The sequence below is a fragment of the Haliaeetus albicilla genome, chromosome 19, assembly GCF_947461875.1.
Source record: "Haliaeetus albicilla chromosome 19, bHalAlb1.1, whole genome shotgun sequence".
Lineage (NCBI taxonomy): Eukaryota > Metazoa > Chordata > Aves > Accipitriformes > Accipitridae > Haliaeetus > Haliaeetus albicilla.
In genome coordinates this window covers 14140897-14166855 of record NC_091501.1, presented here as the reverse complement: position 1 = coordinate 14166855, position 25959 = coordinate 14140897, and the positions used below count along the sequence as shown (strand labels likewise).

At 40.5% G+C, this 25959-nt stretch overlaps 2 protein-coding genes across 21 annotated transcripts in view; both read left to right on the top strand.

Moving 5' to 3' along the window:
* The window catches only part of MICAL3 (microtubule associated monooxygenase, calponin and LIM domain containing 3), a 184329-nt gene that overhangs the window by 24502 nt on the left and 133868 nt on the right, over window positions 1–25959 (top strand). Inside the window, exon 1 of one of the 20 annotated variants that reach the window (XM_069807742.1) lies at window positions 9720–9900. The exons of the other annotated variants lie outside the window; for them this stretch is intronic. The gene's annotated coding sequence lies outside the window, so the exon portion shown is untranslated. Of the gene's footprint in view, window positions 1–9719; window positions 9901–25959 lie in introns of those variants that run through there. 20 annotated transcript variants of the gene reach the window in all.
* LOC104325370 (aldo-keto reductase family 1 member B1-like) overlaps window positions 1–25959 on the top strand; it is a 236250-nt gene that overhangs the window by 121376 nt on the left and 88915 nt on the right. The gene's annotated exons all lie outside the window — the stretch shown is intronic.

Sequence of the window (25959 nt, the reverse complement as noted above, 5' to 3'; positions counted from 1 at the left end):
TGCTAAAGTACTTGTGTCCAATAACACAGATGAATATAACTAGATACATTAGACTTGTATTCATTCGTATCTTAATTACAGTTGGAAGGTACACCTTTATAGCTGACTGGTGAAGTTGGAAATTCTTTAGTTCTTAAATTAATGGACAGGGGAACTCCTCTTGTTACAGGACAGCCATAAAGATTTTTCTTTTAACAGTTATTCTTAAGTATTTGTGCAGAAAAAAATAACTAATAGTTATGCTGATTATGAATGATGTGTATCTCTGAATTTCAATTTTCAATAAATTTGAATACCAATCCTGTTCCTGACTAATCCTGTGTGTTAAGAAAGGATCTGTAAATAGTATGTGACTGTATATTCCTGTTGTAAACGTAAACACAGCTGGTTGAGGTCAGGATGATATTTTATTCTAAGCTTTCTTGCCTCTGTGGGTTTCAAATGTCCTGCAAACATGCATCACATGAGAAATCTTAGTTATTTTGCAGGTGCAGGTCTCCTTTGATAAAGACTACAGCATTGTTACTTTTCCATGAGAGAGCTTGAGTTATTGTTGTACACATGGTAATGCAGAACTGATGATATGTTGCTTTTGGAGAAAGCTGAGGCAGAATTGGTCCTTAGTTGGATGTGTTCCTTTCATCTTGCACGTTATCAAAATGACTTCTCAGTCACTTAAGTAATCCATGAATGGGTTAGGTGTTTTTCTCCTTTTCAAACACGAGGGCTGTCTTGCCAGTGTAATCTCAGAGTTCTATTCAGGGTAGCTCTAGGACAGAAAACTTAAAAGTCTCTTTTGACTGTGTCACAGGAATTGCCTGTGAGAGCAACAGCAGAGCCCATACATGGACTTTCTTTGGTGTTACGGCTTTTGTGCTATTACCGTGGAGAAGGCTTAGGCAGCTGTGGTAACAGGTTGGTCAAAACTTGCTTCTGCCATGCAGCTTCCAGCCCTGATGTTTTAGGAATCTGTTCTCTGCGAGTTGATCTACAGCTTAACAGCCTGGGGTGGAGAAATCCTTTCACTTGCAGCTGAGGCTAGGGCTACACTAAAATCTTCCATCAGTGTAGCTGTCCATCAGGGGTCTTCACACAGATTGTTATATGAGTAAAGCACATGTGTGCTGTTAGGGCTTGTCTTAACACTGTGGTCTGTTGTTAATATATGGGTGTGAAATGCAGCTTTGCTAATGCACTGTATGACTGTTCTAATACTACTGAGATATTCCTAGTGCAGATGTGATCAAGAGAGTTTTCCTGGGCGAGTGCTTTTACTGTAGCAGATCCTAATGATAATCTCACCTTTCATTTAAAAAGGGGAGGAGGGGGAATTTCCCGCCGGTAAATCCAGGAAGTGGGTTTTTACATGAGCTCCACTGGGGAGCCTTGCTTGCATTTTCTTAGGTCTCCCAACAGCACCAGAGCCTAGAACTGATCTTAGCCTTGCAAACTAGCGGGATGTAACTGAGATGTCAGCTACAGAGATGCTGTTCATAATCTGATAGGTGGAAATAAAGCACAAGGATACTGATCCGGTGTTCATGCTGCTATTTGGAAATGATGTGATAAGATACAAGAGGCAGGCACTGTTTATTTACTAGGAGGGGAGCCCAAAACAGTGGAGACGGAGCAAGAGGTAAGGTAGCAGAGGAACATCAAATCACCACCCTTTCCTTCCTTTTTCTCCTCCTCCCTCCCCCAGCTGAATGACATCTTCTGTTGTAATTGCACAAGGGAGAGGGAGAAAGGGAAAAGTGCATCTAGGAGAACCCAAGAATGTACACTCTGAGGAATGAGATCTGCACGTAGATGGTGTTTGTGAACAGTATGAAAACATTTGGATTCCAGCTGAGTGTTTGGGACACGCAGCCACCAAATTATTTGTTGTCTGTTCTTGCAGTCTCCTCCTAATTTTGGGGTAGTTGGAATACATAGTTGATGGGGCTCTAACAGCATTTGGTTTCTTTATGTTAACAGTAAACTGACATGGATCATAGCTCTTCTCATTCTCCTGCCTGTACTGTATCTTGATTTGAAGAGGCACTGTGATGCTTTTATGTGTGGATTGGCTTGTGATAGAAATTCAGTGCCCAGATACCGGAAACAATTTAAGGAAAGGAAGGTTGCTCACCTGTGTGGGCAACCTCTCTTCTGACACCCCCCTCTCCCCCTTTTAATCAAGCAGCAATTATTTGGCTTGGTAGCAAGAGGAAACTGAAGGATGTTTTTTTCTTTCTTTTCTGAGGTATTGAAATTTACTCTGTTCAGAAGTACTCAGTGAGACTAGGAAAGGAAATGCAAGTTCTTGCTCTTTGTGGACAGCAGTAAATTAACAATAGAATTGTTTCAGGAAAGAGGAACCTATTTCATTCCACACTTCCTAAGGAGAGTTCATAACTTTTCTGCTAAAGGTGTGCAGTAGCAGCATAGCTTATTGCTGAAGACAGAAGCCTGATTGTTCCAATAGAGATCAGCTGTTCTGAAACTGTTGTTTTTGCAATAGACAACATGAGAAACTGCATTTCATTTTTGAGAAGGGATGCTGAAGAAAGCTATGAAAATTGTGAGGAAAACCTTTTTACTACATTCCTGTCTGTCTCAGCCTGTCATCTCTGCCTTCTCTCCAGATCTTTATCTGGGTTATATGTTAACCTTTTTCATTCTTTCTCCACAACATCTTTGAGATATGATCTTTTGTGTCTAGCCACATGGTTAAAACTAGTCTAGGCTGCCCTCGCTTTGTCTGGATTTCTTTTTGACGCTCAACTGTTCAAAACCATGACCGTTTTTACTGAAAGTGTTTGGTTTTGGTTTTGTCTGCCACTAAGACTCTTAGCAAATCATTCTTCTGTGGGGTCATACAACTACAGACATAAGCTAATTTTCTTCTTGACCCTTTTTGACCGTCATCCTGAGTGGCATACTGTGGAGATTTGACATGTAGTCCCACCTGTTAATGCTCCTAACTTTTAGGCATTTACTGAAGCCTTGTTGTGGTCTTTCTTTACCTTGTTCATCCTGAAAGAGGAGTGGCAGATGGATGCTTTTCACCCTTCATGAAGAAAGGTCCCATAAACATCTATGGAGCTACCTCATCTTCTGCCTTCAGATAACTTCTTAATGCCTTCCCCTGCCATGAGCTGACTGAACCAGAATAGCCTGGCAGTGGACCGAGTAGGCCACTGCTTATTCTCCTGAGTGTTTTTTGCCTTTTTGCTGTGCTCCCTTCTTTCTTTGGATCCACTTGTCCAGCAAGCATCTCATCCCTTGAGTTGGAGTCTCTGTGTGCAAGAGGTGTGTTTTCTTGTTCTGCTCCTATGTAGCATGTTATGTACTGTTATGTTCTGGTTTAGACTGGTGATCTCAAACATTATTGTATGATATGAAACATGGGTAAAATCTTGCAGTTTTCTGTTTTCTGTGCTGACTGTTTCCAACATCAGTCCAGGTATATTTTATTATGTTATGGGTCTTTTGCTGTGTTTGCCTGCATTAGGATTCCAGTTGTACAGCTTAATTAAAATCTGGGAAATAACCCACTTATTGCATCAACTTCCTCTTTGGCCAGCAGGAAAATTGTTCTGTATTACTGCTTTTATGTTCTGCTGTTTGGAAATAATTCCTCCAAATCTGCAGTGCTTTGAAGTGAGGCAAGGCTTGCTGGGAGCTGATGTGGTTGAGGGAAAAGGACATTTCAGTGCATTGAAGACTTCTAATAAATCTTTCTTTCAAGCTTTTCTTAGTTATAGCCTTTATCGTCATTGCTGCAAGATGCTTTGGAATGAGCTTTGGGTGGCGTGTCTGAGGAAGTCTTAGGGTATAATATTCTACTCTTCTAAGTAACTTTTGAACTAAAGTGGCAACGGATAGCATAACTTTTATAGTGACCTCCCTTTAAATTATTAAGATCTCTTTACCCTGAGTCTGTGGGGAGACTTCTCACTGGAAGTTTAAGTGTAGGCAGAACAGCAGCGTTTTTGTGGAATCATATCTTGTTATCTCTGCCATACAAGTAAAAGTGCTTCTGGCCATGTGTATCGTATCTAACATTTCTATCTCTTTATGACCTTGGTGGAACTGCCTTGGTTTAACAGGATGGTTGGGAGGCCCTTGTTGCCCTTCTCTTAGTCTTTTTAAATATGCTGTGTATACTTACACAGCTGATGAAAAGGGCTTCTCTTGTTGGATCGTATGGAAAGGATAGTATAAACTCCGCTCCATTTTTGTGAGATACTGCAGCTTGTAGCAGTTTGCACCATTTAACATTTGCTTATGGATTTTTTCAGGGTTCGTTAAAGAACTGAATCTAAGGGCAACAAGAAACCAAATTTGGCTCTAACCCAGTTAAAGAGCGCAAACCCAATTGATATCTATCCAGTAATACCCACATAATAGACTACTCTGGATCTCATGTTGAGAAGTGTCCTCCAACACTTGCAACATCATGGTTATGTGACTGAAGAAACAAAGGGGAGGACAGTAGAGTTTCTCATCTCCTCTGTTTTGTGGTGATCTGCACAGAAATGAGGAATGGAGGCAGGTGTTTGCCTAGGAGCCTTGATTTAAACAGTCAAATCAAGAATGTTTTCACTAATCTTTTTTTTTGCAGGAAAAAGTTATTTCTTTAATAACAGTCTGTGTACATTGTGTATGGTACTCCATCTGCTATAAACAGAGTTCTGCTCAGTTTGAGAAAGTCTAATCTGGCTTTTCTATGTCAGGAAGGGTGAACAGTTTTGGGGAATGTGGCATGCTTTTGATGATTCACTTGGCCATGCTAAATCACTAATTAAGTGAGGCTCCCATTGAGAATTCTCTAGAGCTCTGCCACTTTCTGCATTGATTGTAAGGAAAGACTGATTTGGAGTTAGCCTTTGTGTATAGTTTGCTTGGTGAGCCTGGGAAGGCCAGTGCCTCACACCTGCTATTTCAAGTTTCTTCTAGATCTTGTAAATGTCACTTGTCTTGCTGCTTATAAACAGAATCTAAACATACTGTGGACTTTGCAGGGAGAGTAGGACTGCTTACACATCCAGGAAATACAGGAAAAGGTTGGGTGTCAGTGATAACCTGGTCTGCTTCCAGTACTTCAGAAAGAGAGGAGTTTGTACATCTGAAAATGGAGGAATTATGCAGAAGGTGACAGCATCGGTAGCAGATCTCCACTAATAATTCTCCACAGTGATGGTATTCAGTGTTCCCTCAGAGAAAAGACAGATGGGCTACAGCTGAGCCCATCATTGTACCTTTTACTTTTCTTGTTGCTTTTGCATTACATACAATGCCTGTTGTGTTACACATGCCTGGAGACCCACCCAGGACTCTGCTGTGCCAAATATTGTATTAAAACATAGCAAAGAAGTCCCTGCTCTAAGATTTTTTTTTTCCTAAATAAAGCAGATGAGAGTGTAAGAAAGCATATATGATTTTTCTGTTGATGTTTGGAATGGCAAATGCTGGGAAGTTTTGAGTTCAGTGTATTGAATAGAGTATTATTTGACAGTGGATTTATTTCAGGATATGAACCAACCTTCAAATCATTCAGTGGGACACTTCTAAAGCTGCAAAATATAAACTCTGTGGGCTTATGAGGAGGTATGTATCTGTGAGAGGTTTATATTTGTGTCATCTGGGAACCTTTGTCTTGCTATTACACAAGCAGTTTGCATTCAGGGCAAATGTCCCTGGCACATCCTCCCTCACCTCTAGCTCCACTCAGCGTGGTCAGGCTTCATGAAGTTGAGTGGACCTGCTTCTGAACTGTCCCTCAGATGCCTCTCTGCATTCATACCACACTTGTTCCCATTTCCCTGGTCTCATATCCTACCCAGACAGTAAGTGATGGGCCTTAACGAAAATCAGAAGAGGTATAAGGTACTTCAGGTACCCAGCTTGTATGCTGAACCAATTCTACAGTCTGCTGAAGGAATCCTTCATACAGTTGTGGTCATGAGTGTACTCACAGTGTGGTTCATGGAGGGAGGGGGGAGTCTCCTGATCCATGTTCCCTCTGGGACAGGAGGGAGATCTTTGTTGATGAGTATGCTGTGAGTACAACATGTAGCCCCTATCTCATCTCCTCCAGGTCTGCTTGTTTGGTTTTTCACTGTACGCTTCCCTCCCATCTCTTTTTGCACCCTTCCTACCCAGTACCTCCCCAAGATGCAGAACCTTCTTCTGGCCATGGCCAAACTGAACTGCAGTAGCACTGGGGAAGGGAATCTGGTATCCCAGCAATGGTGGACTGTCTCTGGTATCTTATCCTTGTGTCTCAGGGCATGGTGCCACTGGAAAACTGGCTTTTTGGGTGCTTTTGGAGAGCAGGGTGTGCTGTTCAGGTTCGTTATTCAGTGTTCCTTCTGGTTTCCTCCTCCTACATGTTTTCCTTCCTTTAATCCACTGCCGCCTTTTTCTGTTTCATGTTCCCCACAGGCATTTTCTTTTTTTTCCCTCCTGGCTGTTTTCTGTCTTACCCTTCTTTGGTCCATGGAGAAGAAACTACTGAATTTTGTTAGCAATAACCATAAGCCTGTTGTTAACAGTGGGAGCCAGTAGGAACATAGAATGCATCCAGGGCGTGTCTTGTGGACTGGATTAGCTGTGCAGTTTGCTGTATTGTTTTCTTGGAGGGGAATTGGTTAACGTTGGTTTAGAAATGGTGTAGTCTCAACTGTGATCTAAAACAGCTAAATTGCTTGGAGAGTGTCACTTGAGACATTTGCTTCCTCTGTAGGAGACTTTTGCTAATGTGCCCTTTTGTGGACAATTGTCTAGATGTCTCATCAGTCTGGAGAGGCTTGTTTTTAGTGCTATGTGCTCTCTGGAGAGTTTATTTTTAAGTAGTTACTGAAGCAACAGTCTTCTAAAATGCTGCAGTGTTATGATAGAAGGAATTAAAATGTTTAGTAATCCTCTAAAAGGGTAGATTGAAAAATATATTTGTCTCTTCTATTCTCTAAGGCTAGCTGAAAGTGTTGGTGTAACTGTTCTGGAAGAAGACTTGTTTACTTCATAATTTTCTTCCTCAAAACTCTACTCTAGTTTAAGTTATGGACATTCTCAAACTGAAATATTGTCAAAAACAAATGTTTTATTTCAGGAACTGCTGTGCACTATCCTTCATTATCTGCTATAAAAAGATGACTTATTTTCATATGTAATGAATTCTGACATCTTAAGATGGGCCGTATCTTGATGTAGTCACCTTGGAACTGTAGCTCCCATGGAACAGTAAGGTGCTATTACACAAGCGAAATAACTTTACTGTTTTGAGGAGAAGCATTTTGTAAGTCTTCCTTCTTTGTGTCAAAAACCTGGAGACTTCACTGTTTACCCTCTGCCAGAAAATTTCAAAGAAAATGTTTTCCAAGAGGTCAGATTTCCTTACTGTGATGTACTCTTGCAGCATTGTAGCGGTTCTACTTTATATCGTTTTCTTTCTTAATCTAAAGTCTTCAGATGAGTTGTGTCAGTACAACAATTACACTTAATGAAGTTATTGTATTCATTTAAAATCATATAAAGTCAGTGATAAATCAGATGATTAATGAAATGTTGCAGAATGTCACCTCCAAATATAATGGGTTGTCTTTTTCCAAGTCCTCATTCCTTTGCTGCTCTATTCCTGTACTCTTCAGCTATCACAAAAGGCCCTTTGTTGTTAATTTGACTGTTAAACTATGCTTATTTTGTGCTTCATCAAACTCTCAATGAGCTCAAGGTTTATTATATCAAAAGTCTGGATCTCCAAGGGTGAGAGAAGCTAACAGGTTTCATAAAGCTATAGGGATCATCCAGCGTACAGGAAAACATCCCAGGCAGTCAAGGCCTTTTTGATGGTAGAGGACAATGGTGGCGAATTCTTTATTATGCTTTCGTCCAAACCGTGATGGTAACTTGCAGGCATGATGCTTTCTCACAGTCAGCATCTGCTGGTGAATTCAGCTATCGGGCATAGTACTTTGGTTCTAGACTTTTAAGAAAGCAAGGAATTTCAGAAACATGAAGTACAATAAAGGTGAAAGAGTAGTGAAGGCAGAGGAAAGGCCAAGATGACTTGAGTAGGTTCAAGATGCATAGGTTAGACTTGACCCAGCAGGCCAGTGCACAGTATCTGGTCTAGGTTGTTCCTTTTCCTGTTAGTGTCACGACAGAGGTGGATCTTGAAGACTCTCAAATGGACTGGGAATAAAGTGTTGTGAGATGAACACAGTAAATTAAGATGAGTGTTAATTTCTTCTGTTGGATTTGAGGATGAATTGCCTTACAATGCTGTGCTAATTACAGCAATTCAGGAAATGATTCACAAGAGTGGGTAGCTGAGCATGGTCCTTCTAACAGCTGTCTTGGCTTAAGCTAGATTGATTTGTTTACTAGAATTGTGCTTCATTTGCTACAATGGCAATTGCAAATGCTCAGTTTTAATTCCTGTGACTTGACTGAATGGAGTCCTGGTAGAAGAATGGGAACAGCCTTCAGCCTGTCTACAAAGTCAGATACTTTGGCTTGTATTTAAAAAATTTACTTTACAGTGGTATGGGCTAGAAGGTGTTTTCAGTGCTGTAAATTAAATGCTAGGCCATGTAACACAGTCATGACATTTAGTGCTAAGTTACACTGCATATTGCACAATTTTACTGGGGTTTGCTACTAGCTTCATCATATAGGCTCCAGTATGGAGACAATATCCTTAATAAGTCTCAGGGAATCTGAGAGCAAGTAGATTCTGTGATCATGTTCTCAAATGGCAGTAATGACTTAAAATATATAATATTGACATATTTTTTCAGTTATAAAAAATTTTATTCTCCTGTTTCCCCAAGTAGACATGCAAAAGATATTAGTGTTCCCATTTGATGGGATAGTTCCTGCTGTGCAAAATGCAAGTTGGTGTGATGTATTGGAGTTTATGCCAGTTATGTGCAGCAAACACATGCAGTATCTATGGAGTTTCAGTTACGACAGCAAAATCTTTATGTGGCAAGAACAAGGTCATGGGTGTGAGATTAACTTGCATACAGCAGTCCTTGTTGTAGAAGGGAATGTTTGGCAGGCATTAACTTTATTAGCTGATAATATTCAGATACTGCAGAAAATTTCTCTGATCTGTGAAGGTCTTAAAAATGGTGGAGGTATGAACCCTAGCCACCCCCTTCAAGTCTGGGTTCAAAGGGTCTTTTCTTTAGAGGTGGAGGGGGAAAAAACATTATGGTCTGACCAGGCTTTTGGTAAGCATGTTGTAATTTGTGACAATTTACTAGAGTACTGAAACTGAGCAGCAGCCCATTGCTGGAGTGTGTCCTCACCTGCAGGATCTAGTTGTTATATCTTAGAATGGTTATGGGAGGCTAGTGGTGGGAATAAACTGTGTCCTTACTTCTCCCAGGCAAGGCACTGACCATAAGGAGTTAAAACTTGAAGAGGAATGAACTGAGGTCAGCAGCACAAACAGTCTGTTCAGTAAATAATTTTCTTTGTATACTGACTCCATTCTTTCACTCATTATTTGCTCCACTTATTCTTTTCCCTTCCTACACACACACACACACACACACAAACAGGCGTGCGCGAGATTTTTCTGGCTTTATTATTCTCTTTCGCCCTAGTTATCATCTTCCAATGGCCACTTGTCATTGTGACCCACCCTCTGTCTAAGGGAGCTGTAGATGATAGGTTTACTGTGAAAGAACCACCCTCAATCTGGGATGGACACCTATGTTCAGCTTAGAAGATGTGAGGCTGTTTTCCAGCTGCTCCTGCGAGTCTGCTTGCTCTGAGCACTGCAGTGGCTATACAGAATGCAGCGCACGGGAGGGAGAATGCTGTTCAGCCAAACACAGAAGAATTAAAAGCTGTTGCCCACCTTTTTCCCCTCGTTGGTGGCAGGCTGTGAGCTCCTGGGTGAGTGAACATCTGGTACATGGCATGCATTGTTCCAAGATTGGAGGGGAAATCCTTTAAATAGCTGTGCTGTTAACTGAGAATTTGGGTGAATGTAGGACGAAGCATTGGTTAATGCTAGTCTGCAAAATACAGCAGGCTTTGATGCTAGTGCTTGGACATGATGCTATGAAAAGAGAAAAAGGTTTTAAGGGTATTGTATCTGAGGATTCACAGAAACTAGCTAGAGGAGAAAGTAGGATTTTGGGGGTTGAGTGACCTTGAATGTCTACCCCAATGAAACAATCCATGTGTGACTGGTATTTAGGAAAATATTTTCTGGGAGGCCCTTTTGTTAGGGGGAGCAGTTTAAATGTCCTGCATCTGTTCAGAGATCCATTTTGATTTTCCAATGGAAGTGTAATAGCTACTTCTTGTCACCCTTTGTATGTGATCTTGTAAATGCTCCTGTCCCCAGGCTCCTGAAAGATGTGCCGAATCTCTTTTTGTGGGTATTAAATTGACTTTTAAAAGCCCCACAAACAGGGTGAAATAGATGCTTAGCAGGCATACTGTAACATGGCAACTATTGAGAAGACAGCCCATATATAATCATAAATATATACGTTTGGGTCGGGAGGGGCTTTGGGTCCGGACCACTTAGCAATCTACAGCCTAATAATTCTTGCCTGCTGTTGGAGTGCAGCCTCTCTGTTTCTTCCCTTTCCCTCCGGGCACTGTTGTCTGCTTCATTCTTCTGAGATTTTTATGCTTTTCATTGTGTTTTCTTAAATAAAAAGGCAACTCTAGAAACAAACAAACAAAATTCCTTTCTTGCTTGAGTTGTGCTTTTCACTTCTAAAAATGATTTTCCTTTCTGTGGTATGGCAGCATTATTAAAACCAGGACTTTTCTCGGCTAAGCTCTGTTACTGCAGAGCCAGTGGGGTAAAATGAGTGTAGTGCTTGCTATGAGAGTAGTGTTTTTCCCTTTGGTTTACATATTGATAGTTACAGATCTGAAGATACTAAATCAAGACAACTGTTCATTGTTCTCTAAACAGACTTTAGATACAGCTTTCCTATAGCTACATTGTTCAGTGAAGTGCGTTCCTTTTCAGTAAATAGGCCTTAAGGCCATCAGGTTCTTCAGATCTGAAACAATGGAAGCAATCATTAAAGCTAAACACAAAAGGAAAACAATTACAAAGGGGAGATTTTTAGGAGTGTCTTGGGCAGTGCCTCTACCTCCAGCTGCTCGGGTTTTTTTATCCTGGGGTGCTGTGTCCTCTTTTCCTCTTGTCACACAGCACAGCTGTCTGGGTGTGCATGAAGAGTCTGATCAGAAAACTGATCTGGGTTTAAAAATAGCTGCTTTGGAATAAAAGATGGCAAACCTGGCCAGGTTTACTGTGGGGTCCTGTAGCTGTTGTAATGGTATTACTAGTCAGGTGGGGATGTGGCAAAGGGACTACTGTCAGTACTATTTGCGGTATGGGGGAAAGCACGGTGAATGACAAAGAAAAATTGTTGCTTAATGGTCTTGTATTTGGGAGGACATACTTGATACCTGTGGAGAAAAGGGATGAACATTTTCAAGAGAAGTGTTAAAAGGCTATAGCTTCTATGAAAGAAAGAGGCAACAGAAGCAAGTTAATAAAGGAGAGAAAATACAGCCAGTGGTTTGATGAGGTGCCATAAAATCATGTTGAACCATTATTCTTATTTTTGTCGTGTAGGGTTTTGGTTCATAGGCTTGTTCTCTGTCTCTAAGGCCCCAGCTGAGAGACAGATGGAGCAGTACTTCTGAGAGAATGTAATTCTGTTAGCTGCTGTCTGCTTTCCCTCTTAGCTCAGTGAACTTCTTCAGGTTTGCTTGTGGACTTGTGAACGTAGTCATTTCTGCCTATATCAACTGGTTTTGTAACAAAAAAATACCTCTTCCTGTACATGACTTCATAATATTTGTACTAGCAAAATACATGCTTCTTATTCTTAATTAGCACTGAATATATGAAAAACTTGAGGCTTCTAATAATTGGAGAAATGACTGCATTGTTAATTGGTGATTAGGAGCAGCTTGGTAAAATGTTGGAATAGTAAAAAGCTGTGTTGATTTTTTTTTTTTGTAAAACTAGTATTCAGATGGGTATTTGAAGTACGCATTTGTGTTACACTGAGATGTTTCTAGTCATGTAGTTTCTCTTTATGATTCCTTCAGAGTGCTTTGCGCTGATTCAGAAGGGCACCTTTTACTGTAGCGTGGCATAAGGATGGTGCTTTCATGTAAAAATAAGTAGGGGTGGACTGTATGTCAGGACTTGTTTGTGAAGTGGTTCCGTGGAATTGACTTAAACACTCACTGTACTCGGAGAATGACAGAAGCTTACTTGTCTCAGATGAGCAGCCACATTCAGGAATGGAGTTTGTTACCTCTCTGCAGAGAGACTTGAAATAAGATGCCCTGCCTGCTCTCTGAAGGAGTGTAAACCAGGCATAGTCAGTCTAGTCTTAAAATAAATGCTGGTAAAAAATCAGAGGTCCTGACGTTGGTGGGCCTGAATGTTACTCAGCTGAAAGAGAAATGTTACAAAGCCTAAAAGAGAAATTGAAAGGAAGTAAAACTGGAAAGGAAGGACCCAGCTGTCTTTCCTGTTTCACAGAACTTGTGTACAAACCAGGGTGTTGTATGCAGGAGAATGATATTAGTAGTTGCTTTTCTGTCCTTCTCCTGTACTTTGCTCTCTAGTTTAGACAGGCATTTGCAGCATTGCAGGATTCCTGTCTGTACTCCGTTGTTATCTAGGAAAGCAGCATTACCTTTTAAATTGGAGAAAATGCTATTGATCTAACATTACACTGAAGTTCTTTCATCTCTAGGTGTTCCGGCCGTTTTACAAAAGGGATAAAAGTGTGTGTTCCCCTCAGGTTTTGAAGGGAGGTAAATGAAATGCAGTATTATACTGTAGATGACCTTCATAAGCTTAGATATACAGCTAGGATAAGAATCTAGGTCTTTTCCTGTTCTGGGATCAGTACATTAAGAGGGAACTTTTCACTATCTTGCAGATGTGATATACGTGTTTGTGGGCATGAATAGCAACTAATGAATGTTTATGCATATACTAATGAAGCCTTACATCTGTTTTTACTTATGCATATGGGTATGGATTTGCAAGATATCAGTGTGGGTGTGAATAGATGCAGGCCTGGGAAAATTGTGATAGCTTGTAACTGTGCCACTTGGCACATACTGTGTGTACAAATGCATACTTCCAGAACAGTATTAAAAAGCAAAATAAAAATATCTACCTTGTTTTCCCCAGAGAGTCATGAACCCTAGGGGTTTTTTGAAGCATAACTACCAATTACTGAAAATCTTAATAAAACCCTCCTACTTCTGTCTTTGGTGACTTTTTGAATGGGAACCACTGTTGTGTGACACTGTTTACATCCCCAAGTAGGCAAGCCTAGTAATGCTACAGGCAAGGAAGTGAATAGTGTTAGAGTGAACCTGACAACCCTTTTTAATATACCCTGCAATTTAAGATTTGTGTGGCTGGTGGTGAAGTTGGCAGTTTCATTGGACTGTGTGTTGGGAGTTATTTCTAGGGATGTATGTATTCATCCCATTTTGTGACAAAGGTGCCTCCTCCCCTATGCTTGGTTGTGGGTTTTTTGTTGTTGTTGCTTTTTTTTTTTTAAGAGATTGGCAACTTGTAGTTACAAAATCTGATCTGCTAAAAGTTGGGGTTTAGTTACAAGAATGCTTCCAAAATTAATAGTGTGTTTTATTTGCCTACCTGCAATGTTATTGAAGCCCCTCCTTGACACCTGTAGTGTTTCTGAAATTTCCGTCATACCTGACAGTCCTCATGAACCCTGTCTGTTCCTTTAACAAAATTATGTTGTAGCAAGAGCCTCAGTATTTGATTCTGAAATATTTCTGTTGGTGCAACTATCATTCTGATTTAAATGTTGAAAGAGTGCTGATTCAAAGGAGGGAACACAGAATCAGGTAAATTCTATGATTTTACTATGGAGTCTTGTTAATTTGAGAAATGGGAATACAGTGTTCTGCTCTCTTACTGTCTCTTTCTTGGTAGTCTTGTTTTTAAAAGGTGTTTGGCCCCTTCAGAGGACTGACTTAGTGGAGGCAGCCTATTTTGCTTTTAACATTCACAGTATCTTTTTAAAACTGTTGTTTCAGTGTCTATTCTGTCATTTTTGTCTGAAAGTTTCTATTGTTTGTTCTTCTAACTCTACCTCTGAAGCCTTCTATTCCTCCTGCCAGCCCTGAGTTATTAATTAGTTAGCCCCTTTTGTAATTTTGTAACATGTGCTCTTTTTCAGGAAACTGAGAAAAACATTCCTGGTTTTGTGACTGTTCAGTGGCTTTGTCAATGTAATGCACACAGATCCCGAGTATGGACCGAATTGAGATTATTCCCTGCAAACCTCCTAACTACTGCCTTTTAAAAAAGTTGTTAACTATATGACTAATCAGTGCCTGAACTCCATCTAACTTTGCCATTCTCCTCAATTGAAACTGGGAGCTGTACTGAAATATGCAGTATAACTATTTTTGGCATAATACTAGTTCTGGCAGCATTCATACCTACTGCTTTCTTAAGGTGTTTTATTACAGCAGGTGAAAAAAAACCTGGAGGGAGGGAAGATCAATGCATGAGCCATTTCATACAGTGGAAACCAGTGAATTAATAGGCAGTCCAATAACAAGAATTTCAGACTTTAACTGAATTGGAGTTGATATCTGAGGATCAGTACACACTTGCTCACTCTTTTTGCAAGGCAGTGAGTGAACCTGTCATTCATATTGCAATATGTAGCATTCTGTTTCTGGTATGTGAGTGTGTGCTACATCTAGTTACCATGTTTCCCAATGGGTGGATTTCCTCCCTTGAGATCACTATGCCCTCGGGTATACTTTTTTTAATATTGGCCAGTATGACTGCAGATGCTTTCTTCCCTGCTTGTTCCTGTGTGGTGCCCCCCCCCTGCCCCCCGGTCACACTGAGTTACTTGCTTGCAAATTAATTTATGGAAATTACTTCCACAAGTTGTTAGGTAGCGTCTCAAAGACCTTTCTCTGTGTGCTTCAAGTTAACCAATAGAAAAGAGGGAGCTCAGTTTGCTAGGGCTAACATACAGACACTCGCAGAACTCTTCTTGCTCCTGCTTGGCATATTAATAGGGATGAAATATCAGAGTAACAAGAAAAAAAAATTAAATGGGTACTACTGCCTTCAGAAGGGAAGTAGGCAGAACAATGTTATGTGGCTTCTGTCTTCTTATGTCAGCCTGTTCACTATAGTAAACCTGACTTATATTTTTATTGTACTTTTGAAAGACTCCAGATTTTTACGTCTGTTTCTAACACTTCCAATTGAGAGGGGGAGGTTCTCCTGTATATGTAGAAGCACTCACTTCTGGTTTTGTAGAAGGATAATTACTGAATGATTCCTAGACCTGTATTGGCACTGGTGATGAGGCATAATAAAAAGAAATCAAAACAGCCCCTGGACTGACTGCTGTGTTTTCGTATTTTACTTAGGAGCATAAGGGACAAATATGAGAATGTGCAGTTTGCCAGCTGAAGAAAGTGTGTGTGGTGGCTTTTTCTGGCTCAGTTCTGACTTTTGAAACCACTTAAATGAGCAAATGACTTGCTCCTTTTCCTGGTCTGTCTCGTTCTTTCACAGTCTCATCTGAGATACGTTTCACAGATTCTAAGTAGGGTTTTTTTGAATGGCTGACTTGCTGGCTATGAAGGCACAACTTTGACTGCTTTGTTGGTAAACAGCAGTGGTAAAAAAAAAAAATAATAAAATCATGTGCTCTGCCTGCTATAAACTGTGTTGTTGTAACTTCTCTCCTAAAAACAGAAATCCGTTCCTTCCTCGGCAGTTAGAAGAGAGGCTACAAATCTAAGCTGGAATTGTGTGTCTTGACTGGAGGCCTGGGAGGTATTTGTTCTGGGATTGAGCTATGTCTTCAGACTCCATATGCACTCTAGATCTCTGGTTAAGGACAAGTGAAAGGCACCTTTCCCCAATTCTCTTTTGCTCTGTTATAGTTGTAGCAAGAGTCTGCTGTCTCCCTATTTGATGGGGTCTTGTTCCTTTGCTGTCATAGCCCCTAGGGCTTTCTGACAAGGGAATGTTACAGAAGTAGTCTCTAAGCCCAGGCAGTGCTGCAACCAGTATCTGTGGGCAAAAGATACCTTCCCTACTCCTCTTGAGGATTGGTTTCATTATACTAGACTGATAGTTGTATCTTTCCAAGTGGCCTTTCTCACAAACCTCAATTCAGATGATCCATTGAAGCTATTTTGGGACCCTGGGCAGATGTCAGCTTCGTGCTTCTTCTCTTTTTTCTGGTATCCACAGTGAGCCGTGAATTCTGTACATTCCACAGAAGATTCATGATCAGAAATCCAAGGCTCTGACCCCAGTGAAGTGCTAGACTTGAAAATACGGAGAGAATGCCTAAGGTTAGTTAATGGGAAGGAAAAGCCCCACCATAATCATTTAAGTGCTAGACAGCTTCCTTTCTGTGGAATGGTTATCAGAGAGAAAGTGAATCGCTTACTTTGTCTTTTTCCTGTAAGTGTCAGTTCTGTGATGGGGGGAAGCAGAAGTTCAGATCTGGGCTGAGAGAAGAGGGCTGCAGTGAAACAGTTTTGGCGTAGGAGGTTTTATCACAGTTGAAAATTTCCTCTACCTTTCTGTGGAAGAGAGGCTACTTGGAAGATGCTTAGTGTTCATAGTGTTTTCGTATTTTGTATATTTTTGACTGAAAAAAGGCAAGATACTTCAATTTCCTACTATAGTTGTGTAGAGTCTGGAGTAGCACTGTCCAGTGCTTGCAGTTTACATTAGTAAGACTTTTAAGTTTTTTCGTGTGTTTGTGTATGTGCAGCAACAGTTAGAGTTTGAACTTTAATTACTTTACTCTTTTCCATGCTTATGCTCAGTGCTTGTGTTATGGTTAAGCAGTGGAAATTCATTTTGGCACACTGAAGAAGTGCACTTATCTCGAATATCATGTTTCCTTGAAAATGCTCTACTGCTTACAGGTTTCAACGAAAGCGTATGCTATGCTAACAGTGAGTGAAATTTCAGTTTTATTTTTGTCATCTTGACAGTGTGTCATGTTCAGCTTTTCTGTTCCATAGCTGGTTTTCTCTTGTGCTGAAAAGACATTTCTAAACATTATTAGAACAAGAGAACACACTGGATTTGAAGAAATTTAATGGGTATTAGGGCATGCATGCCAGTTCTGAGAGCTTCTGTGAAGCTGCTTCTTTTGCATACTGTTGTTGCAGTCTCGTTTGTAGAAACATCATGTTCTTTTCTGCTTACGAAGTTCAGACTTTACAGCTGGCGAGAGCTCTTCATCTCACAAACCTGCAGTTATTGCAGTGCTATTTGGTTCTCCTATGAAATAGAAGCAAAGGCACCAATTAGTCACATTTGACTTGGTGAGGTTACTGTGCCCCTTTGCTGAAGACAGGCCTGTTCACATCAGCCCAGTTCTGACACAGATGCCCTATTCTAGTCTCTAATACTTAAAACCAGTTTTAAAAAAAGTTTCAGCAGTAATGTGTGATACAAATCCTGTCTAAATAAAACTTGTTTACAAGCCTCAATACAAATAGGAGAAATAAGTTTCAAGCATGCATTAAAAGCATTGTTTTGAATGTGATGGGGACAGAATAAATGAATCATAAAGAAAACTTGTGTGTGCCTAACTCTCTGCAGCTATCCCCTTAAATGGGAAGGGCGCAACTGCTTTTTGTTGTTTGCAGTGAGGTGTAGAAATACAACATCTCGCTGACTGCGCAAGTAACAAATCTTTCCCATTTTGTTCCCAAGGAATGCTCTAATGTTTGTGGTGTTATCTTATGTTCTAGTTATCTTATGCTTTACTGGGCCACAGCCCATAAACCAAAACGGCTGCTTTGCATCTTGCTCTTAGCCTTTTTCCTCTCATGTTAGGAAAGCTCCATGTTTGGAGGAGCACAAAGCACTCTGTGCGAGGAAGATAACTGTAGAGTTGATGTTTTTGAGAGGGCTTGGCTCTATCGCCAGCTGCTGTCAGCTTGCCCTGGACTTTGTTACAGGACTGATAGTGCTCTTGAAAAGCCAGATCTTTGTGTCCCTGTGTTGAAGTGCTACAGACTGGCTGGGGAGAGCTCTGTGTGCGTAGAACGTGTTTGTGCATGTGTATTCTTCCCTTGAGTAGGGCAACATTTAAATGTTCAAATGAATTTATACTGCTAGTGAAAAGGTCTGGATTGGCATCTGTAGGAAAAAGAAAGGAAGGTTGGTGGTGTGGGCTGAGGCAGGTGGGCAGGACTCGGAACTGGAGAACTTGGCTGAGGGTGTTCTTTAGTTTGGGATTTGTGGCAAGTGTCCTTGATTATGACTTTGTTATTTTACTGTGAAGAAGGTTTCTGGCAATGTGAATACTTGTATGGGTGGAAGCCGTTCTCACACCAATCAGGTGTAATGGTGTCATCCTAAATAGTGAGGTTGTGATGTTCTGCACTCCTTCTAGGTATGTTCCCAGTCTCTCTGAGGAAGCCTTCCAGAATTAGGCACAGTCCCAGCAGGAACAGCTGGGGTTTTGTGGCAAAGCGTGCTTCTTGTAGGACTTCCTAGAGGGCCTAAGGAAAATAAGATTCAAATCATGATAAGGCTCTGTGGGATTTAGATGTGCAGATATTTTAAGCTCTTCTGAAAATAACCACCTTTATAGGCCTACCTCACAACAAATGGTTAGAGACGAGATGTGTGTTTTAGAAAAAAACAAGTAAAAAAGCTTTGGTGGTTATTTTAACTACTTAAGAACAAAGTGCTATAAAACCATGGTATCAGTTTTTAAAATTTGGATACCTTTGTGTCATAGCTTTAGCCGTCTGTTACGTGATTTATTAGCTGTGCCAATGTGATTAGTGTAATTTGATACATAAAGGTATTTTTGTTGGTCATAAGTGATTATTTTCAAGGAATAAGTTGGTAAAGCCAAGGATAAGCTTGAAGTGAAATTCAACTGTATGTGAAGATTGAATCCTTGAAGACCTGGGACTCAGGACAGATAAGTTTATTAGAAAGTAACTTTGAACTGAGAAACTTCTCAATTTCTAGAAAAAAAAATCTGGACCCTGAAATAAATACTTAGTCTTGGGAGTGTTTTCATAGCCTTCTCTTTAGAGTAGGACTCTGAATTAGGAAGGGACTTTTATTAGGTTGAGCTTGATGGCCTCTCAAAGTTTTTTTTTTTATGAATGCAATAATTTAATCAACCTGAATTTCATTCATACTTTGATGGTCATAACAGGGCATAACACAAAAGGCCACTTACACAGGTACACTCTTGTTTTCCCTGATGCCTTGGATATCTTGCTGTGAACTGTTAAGGAGAAACTTTCCTGTCAATGCAGAGTAAACATTGAATAGGTCTTCTGCAGAAGATCAGGAGCTAGTTTTCCTGCCCTCTTGTAACTGCATACTCTTGTGTCCTCCACCACTCTGTGGGGAAAGACTGCTTTGTTAGAAGCACTTGGTGAAATATATTGCTGATAATACCTAGTGGAAAGGCAGAAATCAATGAGTCTAGGTGGAGAGGACTCTGGACTTCCTGGTGGGGTTTTGATAGTGTAAAAATATGAGTTTTCTGCAGAGTTGGATGATCTGTTTTGCAGTAACAATCTCTGATGGGGGTATATTCAGATGTGTACCCTGTTCCATCTCTCTACACTATTTCCTCTGACTGTTGTTGGGATGGTATCCTGCAAATTGCTGTCACTGAACTGACAGTCACATCCTCTCCACAGTTCAAGACACAGGGAAGGAGGGAGGAAGGAAGGAGAGTGGTTCCATTGTAGTTTGTTTGAGCTGAGATAGTTCTAGCCCCGTCTTACATGTTGAGCTTAAAGGTCCTGAATCACTGCCAGGTCACAGGGGTTTCAGGGTTATTTTCAGGTTGAAGGTAGAGAGAGCTTTAAGTTATTGCTTTCAACTCCTGCTTCTCATAGTCTGTGTGCTGATGTTCTGTCTCCCTTAATTTTTCTAGCACTGGTCCTAGCAGTCCCCATTTGAATCTTAAGATAATATTCTCTCCCAGATCAGAGGCTTAAACTTTGCTTTGTTTCAGCAACCCTCACTTGTTGTGGCTTTGTGCAATACAAGATATTTTATTGATAAGCCTTTCTGTTAGATGGAATAAAATGTCAACTCCTCAAAGTAAAGATGATGTGGGATAGATGCAGAGATGACTCTACAGTGAAGTTCCTTTTTGAAGGACAATTCTGTTTGCACAGGAGTTAGGACTACAAACTTATGGTTTTGCACTTTACTCTGAGACAATTCTTTGACTTCTGTTCACTTACACAGTAAACCTAGAGGTGGTTCTCTCTGAGGTTGGTCTCCGTTGATAAGACTTCACAAATAGATTTAGCAGATGTGTAGTATAGGCAGTTGGGTCTCAAATATAAACAGTAGAGTCCATTCACCAACTGTTAACTGAAAGTGTTTTTTTGTGTAAGAAGAGCCTGTTAATCCACAGTTATACAAAAATCTTGATGGAGGTTTTTAGGATGGGAGTTGAAGTCTGCCCTTGGAAATGGCCTGCTAGCTGCTAATTCTCTATGTTCTTGATATAAATCTACCTAAGCAACTCAATACATGAAGCAAGTTTGCAAATACCTTATCTAGTCACTGCCAAGGTAACTTCTGGTCACTTCCCTCCTCTGACTCTTTAGCTAACAGTTTTTGAAGATTGCGATTAGTTGGTTTGTGGCCCTGAAGGGAAATTATCTTTCATGACTTCTGTGCTGAAGTACAGGAAGAGTCTGAATTATTCCTTTGTCTATCTCCCCTTAAGACAGGTAGAAATATGGAAAAGACTGTACTATTTTACACCCTTCCACTTGGGCTGTTCAGATAAGCTGGGGCTTCACCCTTCTGTTAAGGTGTTATCATTGTTATTTCTACTACTTTATCAGGTGAAGTAGCCTCTTAAAAGCACCCCTAGTCACATGTTTATTTAGTACTTACCTTAAAGTCTCCCTTCTGGATTCAGGAACGCTGCTATAAGAACTCGAAATTTCAAGTTCAGGGCACAGTGTGAATGTCGTGTGGGAGAACAACAGGTTTGCTGGATATTCAGAGTGGTTTCTAAGTGCTTGTGGTGCTTCCTGATTGGGAGAAATGTTCAGGATTTGCACTAGTTCATGAAGAACTGGGGAGGGTAGCTGTGCTGTCCAAAGAAGCTTATTTATAGCTAGGCACATGGCAGCTGCATACCAACAGATCTTATCTTCCAGAAGAACTTGGGTAGGTCTGCTGATCACTGGCTTTTTTTCCTTCCCAATTGGAGTTGGGCTCAGATTGATCTAGGGAGTGGCTGTAGGTCCAGCTTTTCCTTTCCTGTCTAGTTCAGGGAGGTATACATTTGGCATTTAATGCCATTAGTCAAGCAAAGTCCTTGTTCAGATCCTTGACTTGCGTATTACTTTTATTCATTTAAACCAATTCCCACAGGCTAGCAGAAGGTTAAGGGAGATATATTTAATGTGTGTTAGTGTGGGGGCAGGCAGGTCAAACAGAAAATGGGATAACGTTTTTTTTCTTGCCATATTACTCTAACATTTGTCAGTGTTCTTTCCATCTTGCAGGTTCAGAAGTTTGGCCTTCTGTAGTCATGGTTTCAGGCTGTTCTAGAATGGAGAGAAACAAGCTAATATTAGTTGTTATTTGGATTGTTTGAGAGTGTATGTAAGACTAAAATGTTTGGCTTCAGCTCTGATGTAGTTAATCTAGAACTTGTCTACTATTGAGTGGAGAGAACTATTCTGAAGAAAATATTGAGCCTTAAATATAAATACTCCTGATTGGTGGGAAGAGTCTTAAGCTGCTTCTTAAAGTCATGTAGTAGAGCTGTTGCCTTTCAGCTTAGTTCTTTCCTTCAGGAGTTTCATGGTGACCAGGTACCAACCTGGGCTCTAACACTGGTTAATTCTATGCTAGTGATACATTAGATGTATTCTGGACTAGATCGGCTAGCTGGGTGCTGGACTTCAGGTGGCAACTCCCACTTCTGCTTATATACAAAATAATTAGTGATAGCCTGAGTGTGACTCTGCAGCTATGGCAATCTGAATCCAGTCACATGCTGAAAGAAGTTAGATTCGTTTCAAATGAACAATGGCTGCAAACTGCTTGCAAATGTTATGCCTTTCTCAAGACACACCATCAAATATTATGTTTTATTCTTAAATAATAATTGTTTAAAAGAATAATGCAGCTGGTTTTACTTGCATAAAAACTTGCGAGGGACATAGTGTGTCATAAAGCATGAAGAACTCTGATCTGGCAAGGTCTTGAGTCTTGGAAATGCTGCTACATTTGGTGTTCAGCCCTCTAAGTAGTCATGGTAAGGGGCATGTGTGTGGAACAATAACAATAATAAAAAAGGCTGGAACTTTAAATAAACAAATAACTGCTTTTAAATATGAAGTACCCAAAGGCTTATGTGCTTCATAACCTGCAAAATGAGCATATATGGGGGGCAGGGGGGGAATCCATCTACCCATAAAAAGTACTTCTGATATTCAAAGCTTCCCCCACACCCCCAAAAAGATGTTTCAATGAAATGAAAATAGTTATGTGGAATAGCTTTTGTCAGGGACAAGAGAACAAGCCCAGAAATATGACCTGTACAGGGAAGTTTCTGACAGTATATTTTCATGAGGTTCTTGTACTAACCTGTTCTTCCTTGCTGGTGTAAAAATGTGGAGTATGCAGGCCAGCCTTTTTTCCTCTGCTGAAATTTAATTTGGAAGCCGGAGGAGAACAATATTTACTCCTTGAATCTGAAATTGTCCATAATGCAACAGAGCTAGTCATCATCCATACATGAGTCTCATCTGTTGAATTACATGTCAAGAGTTGATCATTTGAGATACTGACTGCTCTGAACTTGTGCCCTGCTTTCCACCGATAGCAGTGCTGATCACCTGATAGACCATTTGATGGAAAAGGAATAGGCATGTCCAGTGTAACCATTTGATTCCACCTTCCTCCCTGCCCCACCAGTCTGTGCTGACAAGTATATACAATGAACTCATGTGATCTCCATGGTTGCATTACATGAATTGAAATTGTGGCTCTATCTGTCTATAGCTGAAAAGGAGCCATGCTTCCTTTTGATCCCCCTCACTTTCTGTGTAGCCTCCTTTCCCTTTCTCTCTTTTAAGCACCCAAATTGTCCTGAACTTCAAACTGGGTAGGGGGAGGGTCTGTCTTCTGTCATTGTCTTTTATTCTGGAGGCTCAGTGCCTATCACTGATGCTAGAGTGGCAGATGTATTTTGTTTCTATAAACCAGCATCTTTGTGTGTGTGTAAAATATGCCTTTGGTTAGAAGTGCCAGATAACTTGTTTTGAACAGCAGCAGACCCAAATTCAGATGTTTCCTGCTCCAGAGAGCTTATTTGCAAATGACGTTGCTTTCCTCATAACCTTCACTTAGTATCCTTTAGTCTAAAAATAATTACTGCTTGTGTGAGATTTCAAGGACTAATATTTTGCTTATTTTCAGCAGGTGGCTGACAGGTTTTTTTAAAGATTGTGAGTCATGTAATAGTTTATAAACAAGAAATTTTGGCTGAATGATAGAATGCTTAAAATCTGACCTTTAGTAAATTGTTTACATGTTACGTATTTCAACACAAAGATTATTGTTCTTAAAAAGCATGAATATTCATGTAGTTTCTCCCCTGTCCGTTTAGGCCTGGGTCAAGAATTGTTCAAAAGGTCATGTAAGGTACTACAAATTGAGACATACTCATGTGCTAGTCATCTTTAGGTCCTTGAGGCAGCAGTAGTGAAACAAATCTGTTTGTGCTGCGAGTGTTTTCCTTCTCCCTTCAGAATCTTTTCAGGACCAAGCCATTCCTGTCTGCTTGTTTCTGTACTCTGATCAAACAGTTTTGTTCTCAGTGTCTAAATGGATTCAGAAATTAGACTTGAAAGGCTTGCTGCTTTACCTCATTTTGTTTTGTTCTGTCAAGGTTAGTAACACATCAACTCTGGAGAGAGTGTATTCAAGGTTTGTAGCACAGCAGCTTTGGAGAGAGCAGGTCTATGTGTGAATATTGCTTGGAGAGGCCTCTCATCAGGGTGGTTTAAAAAGGTGCTTGTGCAATATGATTAATCTTAAGAGCTTTAATACAGAAGAATGAAGCTAATTGTAGCTTCCCCTTTTTATAACACCCAAGGCTTTACCATCTCTATGTATCTAAGGTGCACCAGCAGAAGAGAAAGCTTTTGTTGTGGTAACCTCTGGGAACCCTGTCATGGATGCAGGTCCTGTTGTGTTTGGCACTCCCGGCGAAAGGACTGCCTTTACTGTATGCATTTGTAGAGGTCTGTGTGTGACCAGATACTATGGCAAAAAGCTCAGCCTAGAGAACAGGAGAGTGCACAAACTCTCTGACACTTGGGTGCTCTTGGTGTTATGTTGGCAGAACCTTTTGGATAGGTTTTTTTGGGGTTGGTTTTGTTTTGTGGTTTTTTTTTTAAGTTGTCCTTAATCTCTCTCCCCATGCCATCTTCAGAAAACAGTGAGTCAGCTGTACATCCCTGTGCTTCAAGATGGTGAAGGAGAAATCACAGGAAAAATTACTAAAAGGCTAAAGAAAGCAGTTACCATTAGTCGACTTCTAATATTCTGCTGCTTTAGACCTGACAGAAGCATTAAGTTGAGGTGTTCAGGTGGCACCTTTTTAGTCATGTTCTCAGGGTAGTGAAGTCACAGGTTCTGTCTGTAACAAACTGGGGTTTTGGTATTAATCTGAGCCGAGACAGCTGGCAAGAGTCTGAAGAGGAGTGCTTTCAAGTTCATGTCGCTGTGGAGTCTTGATAAATGGCTGGTTGGCAGACTTGCTGTAGCAAGGGTGGAGGCTATCTGCTCTGTGGTGTTGCCTGTTCCTTTGCATTTCAGGGTGGTAACTGGGACTGAAAGTGGTCTTTTCGTGGTCTTTTTTTGTTTGTTTGTTTTATTACTGTTTGGCAGGTGATCTGCAGTATGATGACAAGAAGTTTTGTAGTGTTTTCCAAGACTTGCCCAACCCTAAGAGCCAGAATTGTTCTGTCTGGCTGACGCTGAATTCCTTTCTCCTGTCCCTTATTGTTCATTCCTCACTTCACAAGCTATTTGAAGGCCAAAGTTTGAACATGTAAGTAATCCCAAGAGGGCGCAGATAAAATCTTAGGAGAAGTTGTCAGTCAATAGGGGGATTAGGGAATGTATTCTCAAATGTGCTGGGGTAATAGAAAATTTTGAATATTTAAGAGGAGGAAAGGTGTGTCAAGACAAAGAGAGTCTCTTCTAGAGGCTTAAAGATGACTGTAAAAGCATATTTACTAGCTCCTCTGTCTTTCTAGGGGAATAACAGCTGCCACAGTTAGTGAAGGCTCTATTTTAAGAATTCCCCGTATTCACGGTTTACAGGCTGACTAGGCATAGCTGATAGTTGACATGCAGAGCACTTCATTTTAGGGTCATCAGTTCAAACACAGCCTTGGTCAGCAGTGGAAGAAAGCTGTTACCACGGGAGGTTTTTTTAATGAAGTGAGCTGGCAATCTGTCAGGCTCTTAGGGCATGAGTTTCTGCAAAACTACCATAAATGGTACTTGCACATAACCTTGGAGTCAAAGAATTAAGCAGGTGTCAATGATTATCCAAAGAAATGAAGTAGACATACAGGGAGTAACAGGCATTGAGCACTCATGCTTGTACAGCTGATAAATGGAGTGTTTATACATTCCTTCTTGAACTTCAAATAAGAAAAACTAGTCAGTAAAGCGGTGAGAAGCTTCTAACTATATCATCTACATTTTCACTGTCCAGATAAAAATAGAAACCCATAATGGTAATGGTGCTGGCTAGGCTAGGCACTGGTAGTGCTGTGCATTCATGGTTAGAATAGACAGTCCTTGAGTTGCTTTTGACTTGCAGTCACCTTTTTCTGTGTGCCAAATTACCACTT